The sequence below is a fragment of the Antechinus flavipes genome, chromosome 4 (assembly GCF_016432865.1).
Source record: "Antechinus flavipes isolate AdamAnt ecotype Samford, QLD, Australia chromosome 4, AdamAnt_v2, whole genome shotgun sequence".
Taxonomy (NCBI): domain Eukaryota; kingdom Metazoa; phylum Chordata; class Mammalia; order Dasyuromorphia; family Dasyuridae; genus Antechinus; species Antechinus flavipes.
The window spans coordinates 485,672,094-485,695,700 of record NC_067401.1 but is presented as its reverse complement, the minus strand read 5'-3'; positions in this window follow the sequence as shown (position 1 = coordinate 485,695,700).

Sequence of the window (23,607 nt, the reverse complement as noted above, 5' to 3'; positions counted from 1 at the left end):
AAAATGTGAGCTTGGTGAGCATCTAACAGTGGTCAAGAGACTGATGAGAACCCCCTCAGAACAAGGCAGAACCAGAGGAGGTTGTGGTAGGCAGTGAAAAACTGCTGAAGACTCCAAAGGAAAAAGATCCTCTGGTAACCATAGGAAGAGTCAACAGAAGCAACAGAAATGTCAAGCAGGAGGCTCCAAAGCAAAAAGCTCACTCATCTGAAGATCTGGATCTGTTGGACCACAGGAGACTTTTAAGGAAAACTTAGAATCATCCTTCGAATTGGTCAAAGAACAAGAATGCCTCTTGATTAAATACGAATCAGAAGATGATCTGACCAGGATCAGAAGACCAATAGAAAATATGAAAAGTGTTAAGCAGTCTCTTAAAAAACAGTGAAGCAGAAATGTGTGTTCAGTAGAACACATGGTGGTGTGGGTATCAAGAAGCTTAACAAAATTCTGAAGGCAGAATCAATAGAACATAATATGGCAGGCCTCTTTGGAGACTTATGAGAAAACTGAAAGAAAAGATAAAACTTTTGAAAATTCCCAAAGATGATCTAAATATCATGAATATTCCTAATAAAAAGGGAGAGTCAACAATTTTGACAGCTATTACTATCTTTATGGAGATTCCAAATAAAGGAGAAGACATGAATAATGCACAAGAAATATCTGATAGATTCAGAATTCTCAGATTATTATATGAACTAAAGATCCTGAGAAGGAAAACAGTAAAGAGATTTCAATACTTCAAATCAAGAACATCTAATAATAGAAAAAAATACTATAGCCACCAAAGGGAACTCACTCAGTGGTTGGGGGTGTTAGGAATAAGTTACAGAAACCAAGAAAGTAGAGGATGTCTTCAATTTAAAGACACTTTCAAGATTAAAAGAATCCTACTGTGAAGTAGACGGTACTGAGATTAAAGAGATGTTCAAGCCACTAAAAGAAAGCAAGGTAATAATTTGAACAAGTTGTTTAATAATTTGTACAGGCATTTCAATAAAAACAAACATGTCCTATAGAGTAGACTTAGAAATTATAGGAACTGTTGAGTTCCTTGTATGATTACCATATTAGAAGGTTAGATGAACTAGTTGGGAAAAAAAAAAAGATTAAAAGATGATTCAAAGTCAAATTTCAAAATAAATCCCAGGAGTGCCATGGAGAAGAGAAAACTAAGGGGATATAGATTGAATGTCAGCCTATTATCAAATATTTTAAGGTATTTTCATGTGGAAAAGGGACTAGATTTTAATTTTGCTCCAGAAGAAAAATTATAACATAGTTATTAAATGTCTTAAAAGTTAGAAGTTAAAGCTTTTTTTATACAATTGAGGTTTTGAAATTTTTTCCATTGACGGTATAGAATATATTTGATTAATTGGTTAGGGCTAGGATAGGGAGGAAACTTCAATGGTGGAAAATTGGTTACCTTTATATATGCATAAGGACTGTGATCATGCTTCTCACTATCAACCTAGGTGCTTCAACAAAATAGAAGCCAATTTTTCCTAATCTTGTTTCAATCACAAAAGTTTTGTTGACATAAATATTGATATAATCAATTTTTGTTTTTCTAGTAGTAAAGGCTATCATATATTTATGTGTCAAAAGAGAAGGAAGTCTTTGTAAAACCAGGACTACAAAATTCTTTTTATCCTTTGATTAGCAATGAACTTTGTCCAGATTAGCAGAGTATTAGTAGCATGTTTAAAGATTTCTATGGTCTAAAAGACATATTTGAAAATAAATCAAGCTTAGATTTACTAGAGTAAAAATGTATCTTATTTTCTAATCCACTCAGTAGAACAAATTTGCTCTAATCCTTTTGAGAAAGTAAGTCAAAAGTATTTATCTTCAATAGATTTGAATAAAATAGGTGTACTCTTTTGAAATTGTTGAAAAAATAGAGTAAAGAATCTTATCTTGAGAGAATGGGCAATTTTATCCTCTTAGCATATCTCTCAAATCACCTCCACTATTTTTGTTTGTTTGTTTTTTTGGAGGTGGGGAATGAATGTTTGATACAAATGTAGCTAGAACTTTAAAACTCAGAAGCCCATTTTGATAAAAAGGAATATGCATCATATTCTATTGAAAAATGATAAAAATTAGACTAAAAATAAAATTAATTGGTAAATAAAAACTTCATCCAAAAAAATCTTAAGCAATAACTTTTTTTCTGGGTTCTAAAAAGGAAATATGCATCTAGACAAGTGAGGCAACCTGAGATTTTTTAGCCATAGATTAATTTTCTGTATATTGATAGCTAGAACTTAATTAAAATCTTTTTCATAATTTTTTCCCAGAAAATAAATATAGCTACCTACCTCAAGAAGACAGATGTGAATGAAGATGGTTCATTCAACATATATATATATATATATATATATATATACATACATATATGTATATATATATATGTGTGTGTGTGTGTGTGTATGTGTATATATATATGTGTGTATATATATGTATATATATATATATGTGTATATATATATAATATGGTGCAGAGAAGAAAACAAAAGGAATTAACATACAGGATGAAAGACTACAGGCATTCCTGGAAAAAAAATAGCATCTTTAAGAAATAGAAACAGAATTAAGTATGCCATAGGATCATAAGAACTTAATACTTTGCCTGCTGAAGTATATAAACCTCAGACAAAGAATGGGGAGGGACGTCCAAAGATACAGGTCCAGGTAAATCAGGTAAATCTAGAAGCAAATAGAAAATGGATAAAGAATCCCAAGGATCTAGCAAAACCTAACAAAATAGACCAATTGAATAAGAGCTTCCTAGAAAATATAAATGTTTCAACATTTCAAAAGAAAAAACCAAAGTGATACAGAAATACAAGATATTACATGTTTATATTGTTTATAAAGGTGTTTGTGGGAAAAACTAAAAGAGCCTGGTCAATACAATATATTTTTGTGATCCAGTAACAGAAATAGATTTCTTAGATTATTGTGTCAATTTACAATTTTTTGCTATTTAGAGGCAGAAATACATTTCTTAGGTATTTTAGATTATTACTTCATTCTTCCAAGATTGTATCTAAGGAACTTCACCAAAAGAATAATATATCAAAAAAATAGAAGAAGAATATATCTTTGCAATCTAGAACCAGAAAAAATGCATGTCTTAGATATATTAGATTATTGTGTCAATTCAATATATCTTTGTGATCTAGCACCAAAAACACATGTATTAAATGTATAAGACTGTTGCTTCACTCTTCCAGGGTTACACCTGAGGAATTTCACCTAACGGATAAAAAAAATTCAGAAGAATTTTAAAATGATACAACAGAAAATGGAGTCATCTTCAAAATCTATACTTTCAAAATCCAGAACTTGTGCCAAAAAAGCACAGAAAATTTCTTAGGAATCTTTAAAAATTCAGTGGCACCTGTATGAATTCTGCCTTTAACTAGAAAGAGATACAAAGTTGATAAAGAACTGCAAGAAATTCCTCTTATACTTAGTGCAACAGAGATAGAGACAGTTGAAGCAGATGAAGAAAGGCTTTCAGGCCTGGAAAATAAACTGAGATGTAAAGCAGAGGATACAACAAGAGTTCTTTAGAATTGAAATTAGAAATAAACCAGAAGTTATTTATATTTTCCTTTGCTTAGTGCAACCCAAATAGTTTACACTGACAAAAGGGAGAAAGAAATAGAGACAATCATAAAAGACTGAGTACTTATTAAAGATCTGGCATTTTTAAAATCCAGATATAGAAACAAAAGATGCAGAACTAATAGGATATGATCTTTTACCTGAGACCAAGGACATTTCAAACAATAGCTCAAACAACATAAGAGGCATAAAAACATAAAAAAATAGTGATAAGGATCTGCAAAAATCTGCTAATCTTAGCAAAGATGACCCATTCAATACTGTAACAGCAGAAAAAGCCAAAAATTGGAAGAAAGTTAATTCTACTCTTTTGACAAAGGGAAAAATTAGGGACTACTAACATCAAAACAGAAGCAATTGCTGTTGAAAATGTTCATATCCCACGCAGTTATCTTCTGAAATCTGCCCAAGTGTAAGACATGTTCAAAGTGATTTTTTTCGTCAGTAAAAGAAAACACAAACCAGACTTAAGAAAATAATTTTATCAGGCCGTGAAATTTGGTCCAAAATATTAATAACCAGGATGAGTCCAGCTATCTGGAATGAGAAACTCTTAGTTCTAGAAGGGGTTACACCCTAAAGAAAATCAGACCAACCATCAAAAGTTCAAAGCAGGTAGGACATAATTTGTAATATATATTTTTAATGAGTATATCACAGTTTTGCTAAGTTACTCAAAGGAAAAAAAGGTTCAACACTCTATTGTATATAATCTAAAAATCATGTTTATGACTTTGAGGTTAATAGTACAAGTGTTTGCTATCTATGGAAATTTATTTGTATAAAATAAAACACTTCTGTACCAAACTATACTTTTGGTGACACATTTTTTTGGGAGCAGAGGATTGCTTACTGTAGAGCAGCGTAGGTAACAAAATTTGCTTTCAGTTTAGTTTTTTTGAAAGAAGAGTAAAAAGTGAGCATTTGTTGTGAATGTTAAAACACTGATTCTCCTTATTAAAAATAATAGCTTTTTATTATCAGAATGCATGCTGATAGTTTTCAGCATTTACCATTACACAACCTTGTGATCTGCATTTTTCTCTCTCCCTACCACCCCCTCCCCTTGACAGCAAGCTGTCCAATATATGTGAAACATGTACAATTCTTCTGCACATATTTCCAAATTTGTCATGCTTCACAGGAAAAATCAGATCAAAAAGGAAAAAATGAGAAAGAAAACAAAAAACAAACAACCCAAAAGCACAAACTTAAAAAAAATTATTTTAACCACTTTAGATGGAAACCTTCCTAAAATCTTAGAACAACTTGTCTCTGCTTTCTAAAGTTGAGCATTCAAAAGGGATTTTAAACTTTTTCTTCATGAGTGAATGGTAGTCATGAACATCTTTTACTATGCTATAATATAATGATGTTTACAGGTCCACAATCACACCAGACTCATTGTCACTTTACATAGTTTATTCTTACTGTCATTTGACTTCCTTTTCCCCTTTCCTCCCTCCTGCAACCTCTTTGGCAGCTATAGAATACTATATAACTTGTTGGAATTGTGTATAAACTTAGAGCAGACTATATGATCTTTATTTCTTTCATATTCTCACCTGTTCTAAATGGGTAAAGGTTTATATCAGTGAGATGTTTTTGCCATAATGTTCATCAATTTTAAAAGCACAGATCCTGAAAGCATTTTAACTTTTAATTTATACTTACAATTCCCCAGTTATTCAAAAGGGGCTTCCTTTTATTTTTATTAAATATCCCAAGAATTTGTTGTTGCTGAAAAATTTCCTGATGAATAAAATTTTAATGTTTTGTGCATGTTGATTTGTTTCTGTTTTATCCTTCTTGGCCCATTGTAGTGTACTATTAAGTTGAAAAATCAGTGTTTCATACGTTAGCATTTCAGCCTGTTTAAAAAATTATATGAAGTTATCAAAATATTGAGAAGTTTACCCCAGGGTAGCTTATAATCATACTAAATAAAATGTTGAAGCTAACTTGTAATTTGTCTTCCAGATTTGTTCTTTTTTATTCATTGATTTGAAAAAGAAACATATTAAAAATAAACCAAACATGTCCTCTTACAGAATTTTTGCTTAGGCAAAGAATACTCTTGGATATGGAATATAATAGGAAACTGGTTTCAGTTCAGATACTGTGGTTAGATAATAGGATCTTGCTCTAAGATTCTTATATGACTTTTTAGTGGAAATGCCATTACATCCATCACTGGATTAGTACATACATAAAAGATAGGATACTGCTGTAAAGTTTTTAGATGACTTTATAATTAGAAATGCCATACATCTATCACCAGTTAATACACATATACAAAAGACAATATATTTATCTACATCTGTCTTGTTTTTGTTTTTAATAGAATAACCACAAGATAAAGAAGAGTTCTCAGTGAAACCTAAAAGAAAAGAAAATGAAGATGTTCGTTTTGTAAATGGATAAAATGTAATTTTAAAGCACTTTATTCTGCTTATCAAGAAGATATACTTGTTATAGAAATGAGAAAAAAGGATAAAATAAAATGAGGATAGAGAAATTTGAAGTACTTCGTTAACTTACTTTGAGTGAAAAATATGACAATGAAGTATATTTTGATCACTTGTCACAAATTTTCAAGTTTTGAAAATAGAGCATGCAGAGATTTCCCACCTCTATTTCATTAAGTTAATTTTTCCCAGCTAATTCTTAACAAAGTATTACTCATGGCAAGATTATTTTTTTTTAAGGGAAACTTTTCTTCATAACATGAAAACTTTTTGTGTGAGTTCATTTCATTTACTTACTCATGTTTGTGGTAAATTATATACATGAATTTTCATATCAGTCCCAGGAAAATGGCACAGTGGATAGAATGTGGGCCTGGAGTTAGGAATACTCAACCTTCTGAGTTCAAATCTCACTTCTGATAACTTCCTAGCTATGTGACGTTGGCCAAGTTACTTCACCTTCCTTGCCTCCTTTTCATTATCTGTAAAATGAGCTGGAGAAAGAACTGACAAATTGCTCCAAATGGGTTTATGAAGACTCACACAACATTGATATAATTGAACATGATGGGGGGATTGTTTTGCAGAACTAGTAGTTATGTGATGAGGAAGATAGAAGAAGGAACAGATTAGTTTTTAAAACAAACACTTGTTGCTTGAAAATTTTAAAAAAAAATTATTTTGACAGTTGTGTGTCTAGGATAGACTGGAGGGGAAAGAGATGGGGGAAGTAGGATGGGGGATACCAATTATGTTAGGAGAGTCTGAATGAAGATAATTGTTAATGTGAGTTGAATACAGATGCTGTCAGAGGAGTGTTGAGGGATGGAAGAGGGAATAGAAGGGGGAGGAAAAGCTAAAGATAAACAAGATTGGGCAACTGGCCATGTGGGTCCAGAAGAAAGGCAGGGTAGTCTTGAGGTTACAAACCTGGGATATTGGAAGTACGGAGTGCCTCTGAAAGAAGAAAAGACATTGGAAAGAGAAGGTAATTCAGTTTTAGACATGTTTAAGATGTATCTTCATTTGAAATGTAATGTGATATGGAACTTGTGAGGGATGAAGAAGACCCTTACCCAAAATGACTACTCAGAGATCACTCAATAGAAAGCAGAAAAGTTAATTCTCATGAGAATGAGTAATTCTACTGTGAGGAGGGAAAGAGAAAGCTCGCAATAGAAAGACTACACATTTAGGAAAGACACAGTTTTTATAGGTTTGGTTACAAAAGATTACATCATAGGTTAGGAAATACTGAGAAATAGGTGCCCTCACCCCTAATTGAATGTTAAACATTGGTGCCAAAGGCAGATTAGAACGGAATGCTTTGTTTCCATGATTCCAAGAGGAATCATCACAGACTTTCAAACTTCAGATTACTGAGCTGATGGCATTTAATAATCTAAATATTGATAACATTGAACAAGGATAAATGTCATAATTTCTGGTTAAGTAAATATATCTAAAGTTTTAAGTAAATATTGGCTTGCCCACCCTGTACTTATGCAGGTCACAGAGACATAGAAATAAAATAAAAAGAATTTAAGCATTCCTGTAAGTTCACTTTATTTCTCCATTTCACACAACTCCCTCCTTATAATATGTAAATGGTTTTTGTTTCTATGAACTGACATACCGCTCAAAATCAGTTATATCTATACATTGCTTATCAATTTCATCAAGATCATCCCTCTCTAATATATTCCAGCCTTTTCTCTGAAGAATCATTTTAATAGCATCTTCTGTATGCAATATTTTGATAGAGACTGTTGAACTATTCTGGTTACTAATGTAATTATACAGGGTAGACATAGTGGCAACAGGATAATACCACTGATTGCACTAAGTTCATATAACAATTGCTTCCACCAACTGTCTTGAAAACTTATCACAGAACAGACTGGCATTTAGCAGATATAAGAATACAAAGATAAATCAAAGATAACAATCTAAGGAAACTGAGGCACAACATTACACATTCTCCTCCTGAATCTTTGACTTATTGAATTACCTCCCTAAAATAACAGAGGTCTCAGCACCATAATTTTGGCCAACCCAAATATGACACAAATCAGAATGAAACTAGAAAATGCAAGGACTTATGTCTTTCTGAGTTATCAGCAGTACGAAGGCCCTCATCTCAGCCAGAGAATCCACTTTGAGATGGACAGTTCACTGTGTTAGGTGGTCTGCAGTCATTTGTACACTTAACTCATCTTCTGCTTATATAGAGAGTAGTAGGGCTTGAGACAGTCAGATGCCTATTCAGAGGGGCATCTCACTCTATGGGAGAAGGGTGAGACTTGAAGTAGCTCCACCTGTCCCCACCCAGAGGGACAAACAGGGCTGCTACTAGAATACAGATTTCTGAGCAGAGATCTCAAAACTGCAATGTTATTGAAAATGCTGAGATAACCAATTAAGAAACTGGGGTTACAGGGCTGGAGACTGCCAATCCCAAGACAGGTGTCTATATCTTGGAAATTTCCTAAAAACAAAATAGTCCCAAAAACTGAGTCTGCCAGGGCAATTCCACAGAATAAGGAGTTTCAAAGCTAAAACATAGTAAAAACAAAAAGGACTGCTTAAGGACTTCCAATTCAATCTGAACTAGTGAGATATGGGGTGGGGCAGAAGTACTTAAGGAAAAGTGAACAGAAAACTAAGGGTTCTCACTCCTTTAGGTATTTTGAGAAAAATCCACCAGTTCCTCTTTATTTCTTCCTCTCCTTTTTTTTCCTCATGGAAAGGAATCGTCCAAAAAAAAAAAAAAAGTAAATAGTCAAATAACTATCCCACATATAAATCCCAAGAGTGAATTAAAGTTCCTATATAGAACAGACTAATATAGGAGTTTCCTCAAAAAAAAAAAATCTCTCAATTACATATTCTGAAGTGAACATAAATATTATAAACATATAACTTCCTTAACAGCAAGTTACCATTTTTAACAATTTCCACCCCAAATCTTAAACACACAGTAATACAGTTGTAATTTTAACAATAATTCATCAACCACTTTCCTACTTCCCCCATATCAGTCCAAATTACATCAGGAGCATGAGTGATGATCTCAATCTTAGCGGGCTTGGAAATGGACAAAGATTCTCAATTCATGCAGGAATATGGGTGTGGTGTCCATCTAAACTTCAGATGGGCCAATCCAGGTCCCAAAAGCAGGTTCAATAATCTGTAATTTGATCAAAATCTAGAACAAAAAAAACAAATCTAACAGATAAAGATTAGAGGAGTCTGGAACTGTAACAACACTTGGGGAGGCCAGCATAGATTGGCCAGCAGTTCCTATGTGAAGGAACAAGTTTGCTTTATAGGATCGACAGATGGCTATAGTCCCAATAAATTGCAGTTAGGTTTCACAGACCACTGTGTTAATCGTACTCTCATTATTTAGAAACATTTTTTTAAAAACCTGAATATCCATAAACACAAATATCCAGTAACAGATAGATGACATGGGTAAATACTCATTTGCCTAAGTATTTAGGATATAATGATTACATCTAACCAGATTGGAAACAACAAGGTATGACATATTTGAATTGCATTAACAGTTCTTATTAACTGTTGTTGATCATAGAAATCAGTCACAGGAGGAAAAAAACCACAAGGACATGATTATAACATAACATAAGCAGTTGAAACTCAACCTTCAGCACATCAGAGAGTGGAGCTGTAAAACTCCCAAATAGCATTGACTATAATCCCAAAGAATTTTATTTCCAAAGTTTCAGATAAATCCCAAACAGTTATTTACTATGACCTTATATCGGTAACAAATTTACCCAGAAAATTCACACAATTATTACAAATCCAAGTAGATGTTGAATCTTGAATAAGTTAAATATTATACCAATCATTTTGCTTTTAAAATCCCCAATACACAGAAAAATCCCAAACTACATATTGTTCACAACAAAAACATTTTCAAAAGGAAGAAGGCAAAAACTATTATTCTTGGAATCCTTTTAAATAATTGGCATCAATATAGTTAATTAAAACTTCCTATTTTCACATAAAAAGAATCTGAAAAGTTCTTAAAAACATCAATTAAACTTTTTGAAATAACCCTTTCAAACTATATACCACATTTCTGATCATATTCTTTAATATTCATAACCATTATGTATCTAAAGAAACAAATATTCAATTAACATCTTGCAAGAGCAGCTTGTCCCTTTAAATCACTGTTTGTTTTCTTCAGCCAAGTGGCTGCTACTTTCCACTGCTGCTCTGCTGCTCTCCCCCCTCCCCACTTCCCCCCTCTCCCTCCTTGCAAAAACAGATCCTGTCTCACAGCTTTTCCAACCAGTTCCTTCTTTTCCCCACTGATTTCTTCTTGAAATCATCTGCTCTTACTAATCAATCTTTCTTAAATCACCTTCATTCTCCTGTCCCATCTCTCTGTCTCTCTCCTCCCAATGCCTACTTGCTCCAACCTTCTCCAACATACTTTAAATACTCCCAAACCAATAACGCTTCTGACTAGATGCTCCATTTCAATCAATTAATATCTTTTGTAAATCAATCTCTCTTCCCTCTTGTCATTAGATCATCTTTTTAAACTTTAAACTTCAAGATTCACAATTAATTTTTTTTTTATTTTTTATTTTTTTTAAGATTCACAATTAATTTTGAGCCAAACTTCATAAAACTTATAACTATAGTATTACAAATTGCCTAACACTTCCAGAAAGCAACATACCATTTAAGTAGGGAGATACAAACACAACCCCCCCCCCAGGTAAGCTACTGGCATTTTGTTTAATAACCTATATTTTTAATTTGAAGTCCAACCAAATAATAAAAAAAGAAAAGTTTTTTTTTTCTCTTCAGTTGTAAAGGCCACAGTATTCTTAAGAATAAAGATTTTTATCAGAATAAATCTAACATGTGCAAAGCAACAATGAAATTATTTCCCTCAATTTCAATTTCATTTCAGTTTCAAAATTATAGTACCTCTTTAAAATATATTAAGTTCCCAAAACTCTTAATCAAATGTTGCAGACAAACAATTACCCAGTTTAGCCTTCTTAAACTTTCTGTTCTCTAATTCCATGAAAGCAAACTTGCTAATAATGATTTTTCTTTCTTCTCCTGGCACACACACACACAAAAAAAATTTTTTTAAAGTATGCCTAGTTTTCCCACAGATCCAGTAGGTCAGAGAGCCCCCATGTTCAACTATATAGCTCTTTTACTCTATTTTATTCCTCTCTTCCAATATCTGCAGTTTCTTTTATTTCCAATCTTAACACACATACCAATTTAAAGTTATTTTAAAATTAACTAGTACTTTAGTTTGTGAAACTTCCTAAAATCTACCTAGATATTCCATTAAAACTTCTTTAGTAAGCCAGGAAAGAGTTAAGCACCAATCCTTAAGGGCTTTACCTTGAAAAAAAATTTTTTTCTGACTGAGTTGTGATAACAGGCTCCTTGTTTATAGTAGTGATAGTCATTGTTCTTTTAGTTGCTCAAAACTTTCCAAACTTTCAATCTATGTTTTTTTTTCCCCTTTTCTCCCCCTTCCTGCAAAGCCACTGCCAGAGACAGAGGGAGAGAAAGAGAAAAAAGATTTTCTTTTCTTGAGAAGCCCAAATTAAGTTCCCAAATTACATTCTGAAGCACTCAGAAAGAATTACTACTCTGAATGAACTCCAACTCCCACAATTCAGCCTGATATTTTTAACACAGAGGCTGAATTCTTATCTCTTACGAGCTTGCTAACTTTTTAACACAGAACAAAAGCAATGCAAAGCAGACATACACACACAGACAAATGTAAAACTCTATTTTCACCTTTTACATACAGATTTAAGTCTGACATACCCAAATAGTCCTGGGATATACATCCTCCCAGTTTTCTTCCCTTTTATATCTGGGAAGTTCATCCCAGTGTTGAATTCCTCAGCTAATGTCCTGATACAAGTTTTTGGACTGCTTCTATACCACCCTGACCCAGTCCAGGTGTTGGCGGAGGCCCTATGTTACCCTCGCCTGGACAGAGGTCCTTTATTACCCTCACACCCTCATACACATCCGAGAGCCTCCTTAGAAAAAGTCCTTTATTGTTGGGGTCAACAGCAGTCCACACCAAAAATAAATTTAGGAGGTCTAGTCCCTCAGAGTCTCCCTTGACCCAGCCAATAGACCCCAGACTTCCCAAGAGCATTACCTTGAGAACATGTGTTTCTTTTCAGACTGCTGCCGGCCATCGGGTCTCTTCCTTCAATCTTCAATTCTGCATTCCACTGAGTATCCCTGCCTTGGGTTATTGTGTAAGAGGGGAGGGAGGCTGTTCACCCAGAGTCAGAGACCATGGAGAAAACTACTCTGTGGGCTCTCGTCTCTGTTCGGGTGCACATAGCCATCTCCCCCAAGTCCCCGATCCCAGACAAGCCCCCAACTGTGAGGGATGAAGAAGACCCTTACCCAAAATGACTACTCCGAGATCACTCAGTGGAAAGCAGAAAAGTTATTTATTAATAAATTCTCATGAGAATAAGCAATTCCACTGTGAGGAGGGAAAGAGAGAAAGCTGTCAGTAGAAGGGTTAAAGATTTAGGAAAGATATACAGTTTTTATAGATTTGGTTACAAAGGATTACATCATAGATTGGGGAGCATTAAGAAATAGGTGCCCTCTCCCTTAATTGAATGTTAAACATTGGTGCCAAAGGCAGATTAGAACGGAATGCTTTGTTTCCCTGATTCCGAGAGGAATCATCAGTCAGACCTTCAAACTTCAGATTACTGAGCTGACGGCATTTAATAATCTAAATATTGATAACATTGAACAAGGATAAATGTCATCATTTCTGGTTAAGTAAATATATCTAAAGTTTTAAGTAAATATTGGCTTGCACACACCATACTTATTCAGATCACAGAGACATAGAAAAATAAAAAATACAGAAAAAGAATTTAAACATTCCTATAAGTTCTTCACTTTATCTCTCCATTCCACACAAATTGAAGCTCATGGGTAGATAAGAGGATGATAATTAAATACATGAGAGCTGAGAGAAGAGGGAGAAAAGGATCCAGGACAGAAACTTAGGGGATGTTCATTGTTCCAGGACCTGAAAAGTAAATAGGAGGGGTTAGTGTGGTCAACCAAGAGAGAGCAGTGTGACAAAAACTCAGAAGACATATGATCATCCATGTCAAATGAAAAAAAAAAAAACCAACCATCAAATTTAGCCATGAAATCATTAGCAGCTTTCAAGAGAGCAGTTTGGCTCAACAGAGTGATGGGGATTGGGGGTGGGGAAGCTAGGTGACAGTGGATAGAGCATAGGCTCCAGAATCAGGAAGAACTGAAGTCAAATTTAACCTTAGACAGCTGACAACTCACTGTGCCTTTAGGCAAGTCACTTAACCCCAATTACCTTGGGAAAAAAGTGATGAGATTACAGAACAGTTCTAAGGTTTAATCAGTGAATAAGACTCAGAAGTAGAGACAGTATGTATAAACTTTTTCAGTCTTGTTAAGAAGGGAAGATACATAGGACAAATATTTGAAGAGATGATAGTATACAATAAAGGTATTTTTTCAAATGGAGGAGTCAGTAGGGAAGTATCTAGTGGATATGAGAAGATGCAGTCTGCTGGAGAAGACCAAAGGGGATGGGAAAAAGTAGGTCATATCAAAAATGAGGTTCATCTCATGGCCTCAATTTTAATAAAACAAGTTTTTTGGATTTGAGAATGAAAGCACAGAAGATGAAGAACTGGGAAAGAAATCAGAGTTGTGGGATACTTCCTAAGGAAAGAAAAGAGTTGACTTTTGTGGGGTTGAAATAAACAATTAGGAAGGAATAGAAGATTGCCTTGCATGAGATCTAAGACTGAAAACAACCCTACGCCATCTGGCCCATTATTTTGTAGTCAAGGTACTATCTTGTGAGGTGAAATGCCTTTGACATCACTATTAGCAAACATCACCCAAGATTTAAATCCAACCCTTCAATTCCAGTTTGTGTATTTTCTGTTGTCCTGCCTTAGTGCCATTCCCATCACTCTGTACATACCATATCTGAATTTATATGACAGGGGGCTATGAGACATGTGTTCTGCATTCCTGTGCATTGCCTCATTAATGTCATCCTTGCAGGTATCTAGTATGATATACCTCCTGTGCATCCTTAAAATGGTGGTCTTAAATTAGTAACTTACTATACACTTTTTAATACTTTAACTTAAGTTTTAAGTATTTCAATTAACCATCTTCCATCTTGGTCATAAAAAATAAATTCCTATGTTGGCCATATCTAAAAATGTGTTTCACTATGCGTGACTAGTACCTCTCTGTTGGGAGGAGTAACATTCTTTTCTAAATCTACCATTGCATCATTCAGAGTCCTTAAGTCTTCCAAAATAACTTGTTTTTGCTGCAGTTCCTGTTCTGGGGAGTCTTGAGGCTGCTGCCAACATTCAGCCTTGTGGTACCAATAAGGATGAAGGCAACCCACCCCATGTTAGATCTTCAGCAAGATTTGGGCCATGAGCAATGAGATATGGAGACCTCGTCTCAAAAAGAAAAAAAAAAGTTCATTTTTACAATGTCAGTTAGCATTAAGCATCTATTACATGCCAGGCATTTATGCTAAGCACTGAGGATATAAAGGGGAAAAAATTCAGTCCTTGCCCTGAATGGAAAGACGCCATGTGAATTACTGTGGTGATCTGGATAGGATCAGTAGGACATAATCTGGGAGGGAAGGCACTAAAATAATGAATTAGGAAAGGTTTCTTGCAGAAAGTGGGTCTTCAGAAGTCTGGGCATCCAAGAGGTTGGAAGGAGGGAGGAGAACATTCCAGGCTTAGGGACCAGCCAGCAGAAGAGATGGAAATGTAATGCTGGAGGAACAGCAGAAAAGGTGTGATGGGATGGCAGAGCATGTGAAGCGCTAAGAAGGGCTGGATGATAACTTTAAAAGCAAAATGGGATTTTGATGTTTTTTTCCTAAGATGATAGGGAACTCCTGAAGAATATGGCCCAGAGTAGAGAGAAATTCAAAGCAAGATCCACCAACAGCTCCTGCAGTGGTCCAGGAAGGAGGTGAGAAGATCCTGTACCAGGGTAGAGGTAGCATCAGAGAATGAGAACATACATTAATGAAAGATACCACGAAAGTGGAATGTGACTATAGATTTGATAGGGAATAGTGAGGAGGAGTTGGGGCTAACATCCAGGAGGCGAGCCTGAATACCTGGGATGGTGGCCTTCTCAACAAGAATAAGAACTTCAAGAGGAGGGGAAGGTTTAGGGGGGAAGTGTGAGTTCTTGTTTGGAATATGGTGTTTAAGATGTCTCCAGAACATCCAGTTCTAGATGTCTAATAGGCTGCTGGAGATGGTGAGAGTTTATTCAGGGGAGAGGTGAAGGCTAGACATTAGATCTGAGTCATATGTCTAGAGATGATCTTAGACTCTCTAGAAGCTGATGAGATTAGCAAGTGAAATAGTAGGAAGACAGCTGCAGACAATTCTGTGGAGCACAGCTGGACTTTGCAGGGATGATCTGCATGAAGATCCATCAAAGTAAGGTAGGCAAGAAAGCAGCCCCCGAGAGAGAGAAAAGTATTCAGAAGGGAATCCACAGAGACTGCACCTGGAGTTCTAGAAGGCTGAAAGCGAGATTACTAGTTACTGGACAGAGAAGTTTCACAGTTGAGTAATGAGGTTGGGAAGAGTAAAAGGAATCTCTTTTAGACTGCCTTATCAGTGCATTGAGCCACAAAAGGTAGGAGAGAGAAAGGATGTCAACTAGCAGGAATGGACAACTCAAGGGAGGCTTTTGTGGGAGTGATGGACACATTTGTAGCCAAGAGTAGACAGTGAGCAAAAAAAAAAAGAGAGGAATCAATCTGTTGAAGAAGATGGACTGGAATGGGCCTAGAAAAGACAGGCCCCCTCTTCAGGTAAAACAGGGTTGGGAACTGAGAAATAGATTAAGAGCTGTCTGTGAATAGACTCAATTGTTTTCTACAAAATGAGATGAGATTCAAAGATTAGAGGGTTGGGGATTAGGGGGTCCTGTAGAAAGTTGGAGGAGGGAAGTGTAGAAATATTGCCTTGCCACAGGAAGGGCTTGGTTGAGATGATGCCATATAAACTTGTAGTAGATTCAGTTGTTTCATGGCTTTCTCCATCTTTGTTCATCAATCCATGACTAGAAGTAGAGGCAGTGTATGGTAGAAGTTATTCAAAGCTTTTCAAAGGATTTGCAAGGCAAGCTCTTCAAGAATATTAAGAGGCAAGGGCTTTGAGAGTAAAAGATGAAGGGGTCAAGATGGGCAAGTATGGAAAGTGTTAGTCAGTTTAGGGAGGATAACCTGGGAAAGAACTGTGGGTCTCAGGTTAAAGATCATAGTAAAGACAAAGAACAGTGTTTGAAGTTGCAAGACCAGTGAAAAAATGGAAAGACAGTAAATTATAATTAGAATAAACAGGGATTTCAGAGTCTAGAGACATGAATGTGGAACATGTGTATGCAGTGGAGGATCGAGGATATGACCATCTTTTAAGTATAGAGATGAGTAGCTCATGAAAAATGAGTAAGTGGATGAATTAGGAGATTAAGGGTTTTGGAAGCATTCACACATAAATTGATATCTTGTATGAGGGTAGGAGTTGAGGAGAAAGATTGTGATTTAGGCAGTGAACTCATTGAGCAAAGAAGAGACAAAAGCAACCAAAATCTTGAGTGATAAATATGGATTGAGTAAACCTTCAATGAAGTTACTGAGTGATGACACATAGATAGAACCTGTTAAGTGGACTTCCCCACCATGATTGGTGAGTGGAAGAAAAGACAAAGTGCACTTGATACTGGAGGGGATGCTTCTGGTAGCTGTATCATTGGGAGGAGGTAGCATTATTTAGGGAGTCACAAGATGAGGGGAGGAAGAAAAAAAAATGGAAGTGGAGTCCTGTCTGTTGCCTATGGAGCAAACATTCCAGAATACACAAAGAGATGCGAAGTTTGGAGGCTGCCTTGCTCAGTGGGGTTTAGAGACTCCATTTGAAACAACAACAATTGGGGGTTCAGAACATAGATAATAAACCACTCTAGCAATGCCTCAGTATACCTACCCTCTTTGAGATGGGCTCAAAGCAGTCACTGATCAGCCAGGGTCTAGCCATATCTGTTTATAAACAAGTGATTAAGTCCCCTTTTCTCCCAACTTCAATTTTTTGGGAGGGGAAGGGGATTTTTGCTATATCAGAGCAAGTGATATAGGAAGCCTATTTCCCAGGTAGACCTCAGTTTCTTCCCTCAGTATTGAGGAGGGGACTCTGAGAGATCTATGTCAGGATCTGGAGTCTGTTTTCAATCTGGGATTGGGTTTCAAAGCAGCCATATATATGTAAGCACCAGCCCTTCCCCCAGCTCCTCCAGCCATGTCTCAGTTTACCATTCTAGGAGGAGGGATGCCCCTAGTAGTTCCTCTAGCCATTCCAGTCTCCCATGTTCAGCCCAGGCACCCAACAGGGGCTTTCTCACATAAAGGAAATGGAGCTGGCTCTTTGCCCTGCCCAAATAGGGGAGAGGCTCAGAGTAATTAACAGTTTTCTGGTGTCTCTCCAATTGTACCTCAGTTTCCTCTCTGGAAAAGACACTGCTCAGAATTGTTTTATTATGTCTGAAAGGATGGCTCTAGAGCTTCCTTTTCCCTGTGGGGTAGAGTCTATGGTCTGGTAACAGACACAGATGGCAGCTTCTCCAACTGTACCTCAGTTTCCCTTCCAGTCCAGCCCCTGCCTCGGCGGGGCATCCCTGTTTTCCCTTGATAAGTGGGTAGGGGAAGGTGACTTTGGCAGAGCGGTCCCTGGAAATCCACATTCAGGGACTAAAGCATGTGTGACAAAGCCAGCCCCTAAACCAATAAGGGGACCTTCCCACCAGCTCCTCTGCCCTTTGCCAGCAAGTGACTAGACGGAAAGACTCCGGGGAGATTAGAAAAAAGGTGAAGAAGGCCCGCTACCCCATTTAGGAAGAGACTGGGCCCACAAATCTAATCAATCTCTGGGTCTAGTGCCTCCCCCTTGCTCCGACTCGGGGGCGGGACCCGGGTCCAGTCAATCTCTTGAGTCCAGCATCTCCTGCTGGTCCCGGATCGGGGGCGGGGTCTACGTCAATCTCTAAGTCTAGCATCTCCTGCTGGCTCCCTGGGGGATGGAGGGGAGGCAAAGGAGGGGCCGCAAACAGATCGGGTCTGGCGCCTACAGCTGGCTCGGCTTTCTCCACTACAAACGTTCGCGAGGCCCCGCCTCTGCCGCTGTCCATTGTCTCCTAGCTGGCTTCCTCCCTAAACCAATCACGATCTTTGCCGCCGAAATTCGAGATGCTATTGTACTTTATAGCGGGGATTACTTGTGGTCAGCTCCTAGTTTGGGCGTCGAGCTTCCCAACCTCCGACTCCTATCCTCTGGCGCGGAGAAAGCCTAGGAGGGAAGCGGCGCAGGCGGAGGATGAAAGAGGGAGAAGATTGGAAGCAGGGAAGAGGCGCCGGACAAACAGGAGTCTTCTGTGTACCTGAGGGAGAGAGCAGCTGGAGCGCGAGAAGGTGAGAGTGAGCGCGCCACGTAATTGAGGCTGCCGCCCGGATGGGGTGCCGTTAATGAAGAACCTGGAGGAAGCCACACCCCCATCTGATAGGGGGTGGGGACGCGATCACATCCTGCTCACGGAGTTTGGGGGCTGTGGGAGTATTGGCAAAGCTACTGATGCGGTTTGACAGATGAAGCTGCATTAACTAGTCTCCTTGTGGACTCCAGGACCACTTGCGATGTCCAACGAGTAAGAGGGGGTTGTGAAGTCCCGCCCCCTTTAGCTGGATTTGTCTCTTGTGGGAACCCGCATTTTCACCGCTTATAGAATTGCTCTTTGCGGGAGAGGGGGGTAAAAGTGAATTTTCTTTTTTCAGATTTTTGTTTCTATTGCGGATTGATTATTATTATGAATACATTGGGATACATGATTTATTAAAGGAATCAGAGTCCATATTGACCGGTATGTATCAAACGGATCTTCCTGTTCGGGAGGTAAACACTCCGAAGCTGCTTGGCTGGGATGAGTGGGAGGTGATTTAGCTGGTCGACACCTACCTTTGTTCCCAATAGTAAAGACTTTGGGACTCTTTTTTTGTTGTTTTAAAACCGCAGAATTAACTAATTTAAACCCGCCTCCTTTGTTGGAAAAGTACCAACTGGTTTTTGGCCCAGAGACTAAAACCTTGGTATTAAGAGTGTGCGTGTCATAAGATCTTGGATACTTGCAGCTGACTCAGGCACCTACCAATGGCACAAGTTCAAGCCCCAGCGATGAACCAGTGTCCAAGTGTAAGGAGACCTGGTTGTTAGAAATCCTTTTTCCTTGTAGAAGAGGAAGCTTCACCTTTTTAGTGGAATCTTGGTGGATGAAAATGTCGAATTTCATTTAAAGTGATCTCTATAGTAACAAACGATTTACTCAAGGAAACCTTAGTCTTCATCTTAAGGCAAGTAGAGTTTTGCAAATTAGCTTCTTATGTTAGTTTTATTTACAAAAATGGTCTTATTTTTAGACTCCTTTATTTAATTTAAATTCTGAAGATCCAACCCATTTAAGTGGAACTACCATTTGTGATCCTGAGAAACTCTAGCATGGAGACTTAATTACAATATTTGATTCTTTCTGGGAGGTGAAATAAGCAAAATCACACTGCAGCACTTGGTTTAAGTTATATCATTATTTTATAATTCTTCTGGTTTAAGAGTTATGTTATTTTATAATTGCTTCTTTCACACATTTTTATCAAGATATGGAAGAATTATCAGCATTATTTGCATCCCCATTCCCAGCACTTTGAATTAGCATATATGTTAAATAATTTTTTAAAAGGAAACTGATTTGGCTTGAAAATAAGACCTCAAAGTGGAGTGTATATGTGAGGTTTTCAGATTTAGGATCAGAAACTTTTTGAATCTGGCGTGTGTTAACTCTAGGTCAGGAAATGACTCCAGTTAAATTGGCTTGTGGGTAATTGTGATTAATCATGGTTAATCAAAGTTAATGTGTTTTTGTAGTCCATCTAGACTGGGTCTACCACTGAGGTAAGGTGTCTGGTGTAATTACAGTCTAAAGAGATGCTTGGGTTGGGGGTGGGGAGGAAGATAAGACACATCTCAAACCTCCTTTCTTTTTTTTTTTTTTGAGCAATAGTGACCTCTACATACCAACTGTCATTAAAAGATTTCTCTAAGCAGCAACAGTTTGATTTGCTTTGGATTGTGATTTGTATTACTGCACCTGACCTATAAAGAGCTCTTTCCATTCTTATTAGTCTAAACCTACATCTATTTATGTTTGAGGATCTTTCCTGTTTTCCTTTAAACTGCACAAAATCAAGACCATAATCGTGAATTCCTTTATTAAATGAGTAAAATAAAAATAATATGCCTTAGGATTTTAGAAGGAAAGAAAGACAAAATCCAATTATTTTAGTGTGCCAAAACATAAAGAAGTTCTCATTTTTAGAGCTAATAATTTTACATGTACATGCAATATATTGTTACTGTGTATGTATATCACTAGATAATTGGCTTGGTTGCTAGACTTGTACATGAGAAGGTTTTTAAATCATTAAACTATCTTACTCTCTTCAGGTTTGAATATGAACATGGCTCTCAAAATGAAAGGAAGCAGCCAATATGTCCTTCAGGACCAAAAACAAAGAGAGGGGCTATGAAAGTACTATTTTTCTAAAGTAATATTTTTTCTATTTTTACATTCTGGAGGTCTCCAATTATTTTGCAGTTGATGGTGGACAGTTTTAATTAACATTTTGACATAAATAAGGGGGGAAGGTTAGGGATTTTAATCTTACTTGTATACAAGGATTTTATATATATATATATATGTATATGAGCTGAATTAATCCACTTTAGCATATATTGTGTATATATACCTATAGGAAAGGAGTAGGGAGTGGGGAGTGTTGGTGGAGATAAAAGACAACACTCGATTTGGGAGAGAAGCAATAATTACGATTTTTATGGATGCTTTGTTGTTAGAATTAGGGAAGATTTTGTTTCTATCTTTGTTTTTGTTGATTATTTTTGCCCAGAATGAAAAATTATTTCATCTTTTGTTTGGATAAATTTCTTTTTAATTGTTACTTTTCTTAACTGTTGTGCACTCTTTGGCAAATGTAGTGAGATGCTGGCATTAGGAAACCACAAGCAAGTGTTGTAAAATCTAGTCTTGAAAGAAGAATAACAAAAAAGTTTTAACTTACAAGTACATTATAGAAATTTGGAGAGCATTTGACGTTTGTATGCATATCATACTTGACATGTGTGCACATTATACTTGTAGACAAGTGTGCATATTATACTTGTAGACAAGTGTATTATAGAATGTGTCATATATATATATATGCATCATGTGTATTACACATTGAATTTATATACTTGTGAATGTCCTCTGAGCAGTATTAAATACTGAATTTGATTTTTGTAAATGTTTCTTTTTACTTTACAGAAGCCAGCAAAGCAGGCTAAGAATCACTTTAGTACAGACCATGCAAATTCTCTCTGGGGCATAGTGATTGAATGTACAGTTGTACATACTGGAAAAGTGTACCTGTATGGGCCCTGCAGAATGCTATGAACAACTCTGTTTTAAACCCTATTAAAACTGTTATGTATCTTGTTATATGTGCTCAGGGGAAGAAAGTTTTAGAGTCAGAAGAAGAACTGAAAACTAGTGGAAGGAAAACAGAATGAGAGTCAAGAAGTTTGGAGCTCTAAGTTGGGTACTTCCTGGATTTTGAGAAGAAATTTTTATGAATAGTTAGTGGAAGAGATCTTGTATTGTTTGAAATAGCAATGAGAATCAAGACTGTGTAATCTAGATTTTGGGGGCCCTGGATTTTGAGAAGTAATCTCTTTACAAATAGTGAATGAAGGGAAAGATGGATGTTTCATTGTTCTCTTTTGGGGGAGATTACTGTTTACATTTTTATTTTGAAATACATATATATGTATAAAAAACATAGTACAGATTTTACACATTACTATTATGTTTTAATATAGATACATTAAAGTATCACTTATTTCCTTCATTAACATAAATGTGACAATTAACAAAGATGTTTAAAATCCATATAAATAAGAAATGGAATCCTGAGATTAATACAACTCCCCCATTTTTGTGTGGAGAAAAGTTTTGTAAAGTACATTCATACATATTCTTCAAATGAGTGCCCAGTGTCCACTTCAGCTAATAAATGGGGTTACTTTTCCTTTTATTTCTTCTTCAGTAAAGCTTTTGGAATGGTGAGTTACTGAAATGTTTATTTGTAATTGCCAGACTTAATATCTGTAGCCTCAAGAATATTCTCTTCTTGTGTCAAACTCCTTTCCATGCCCATAGATGGTAGCATGAATCACCATAGCTAACCTTCAACCTGAAGAGCTGGACACTTACTAAATCAAAATTACATAAAGGAGAATTTATTTTATAATGATCAGTGGAACAAATATCTAAATGTAGTTGTACACTTTAGGCAATCTTCTGATACTTCAGTTAAACATTTCTTATAATCAATAACAGTAAAAAGAATCTTTTGACTCTTCATTTTCACCACCCAGTCCCATCTAATCAACTGCCAAGTCTTGTCAAATTTCCCTGCATGGATATATCCAGCCTCTTTCCCCTGACTAACTCTGACTAATGCCCTAATTTTTTTAGGCATCAAATTACTTTGAGTCTTAACTATTAAAATAGCTTTCTTATAGGCGGCCTAGCCTCCAGCCCCTATCCTCTCTTATCACAAACTTTTCTTCACACAGTTTTTAATTTTCTTCACACTTTATTTTTCTGTCCTTATAAACAATATGTATACCCCAAAATTGGTTCCCTGGATAGTGTAGGATTAAATGCAAAATTCCAAAACCTGATTTATTTCAGTTTCTATCCTTAAAACATACTATATTCCAATCAAATTAGTCATAAATTAATTATGTATGTCTATATATCACATTTACATATAATGTAACATATCTATATGTGCTTTAAGTATTGTTGGAATATTTACAAACTGCTAACTCAACTGCTAGGTTGAGAAACCTGCTTTGTCCCAGAGAGAATCATCTCTATATTATGTTATTTTAAAGAAGAAAAAAGAACACCACAAAGTATATTAAATATCATTGGCCAGGAAACCATGAAAATACAAACAAATTAGAAATAGTGGTAGACCTTGAATTCTACAGGTTTCATAAAAGCATATTTTCTTTGTTTCACAATTCTGTCATTTATTACAGCAAAGAGACAGAATCAGAACGATGCACGAGAATTATTGGTCCCCAAGTATTTTTTATGCAACTGTTGTCCAAGAAACTGAAAGTCCTGAAGGAGAAGATAATATAAAATCCCTGAAATGAGAAATAATGAATCCAGGTGTTGATGTAGAAGATCA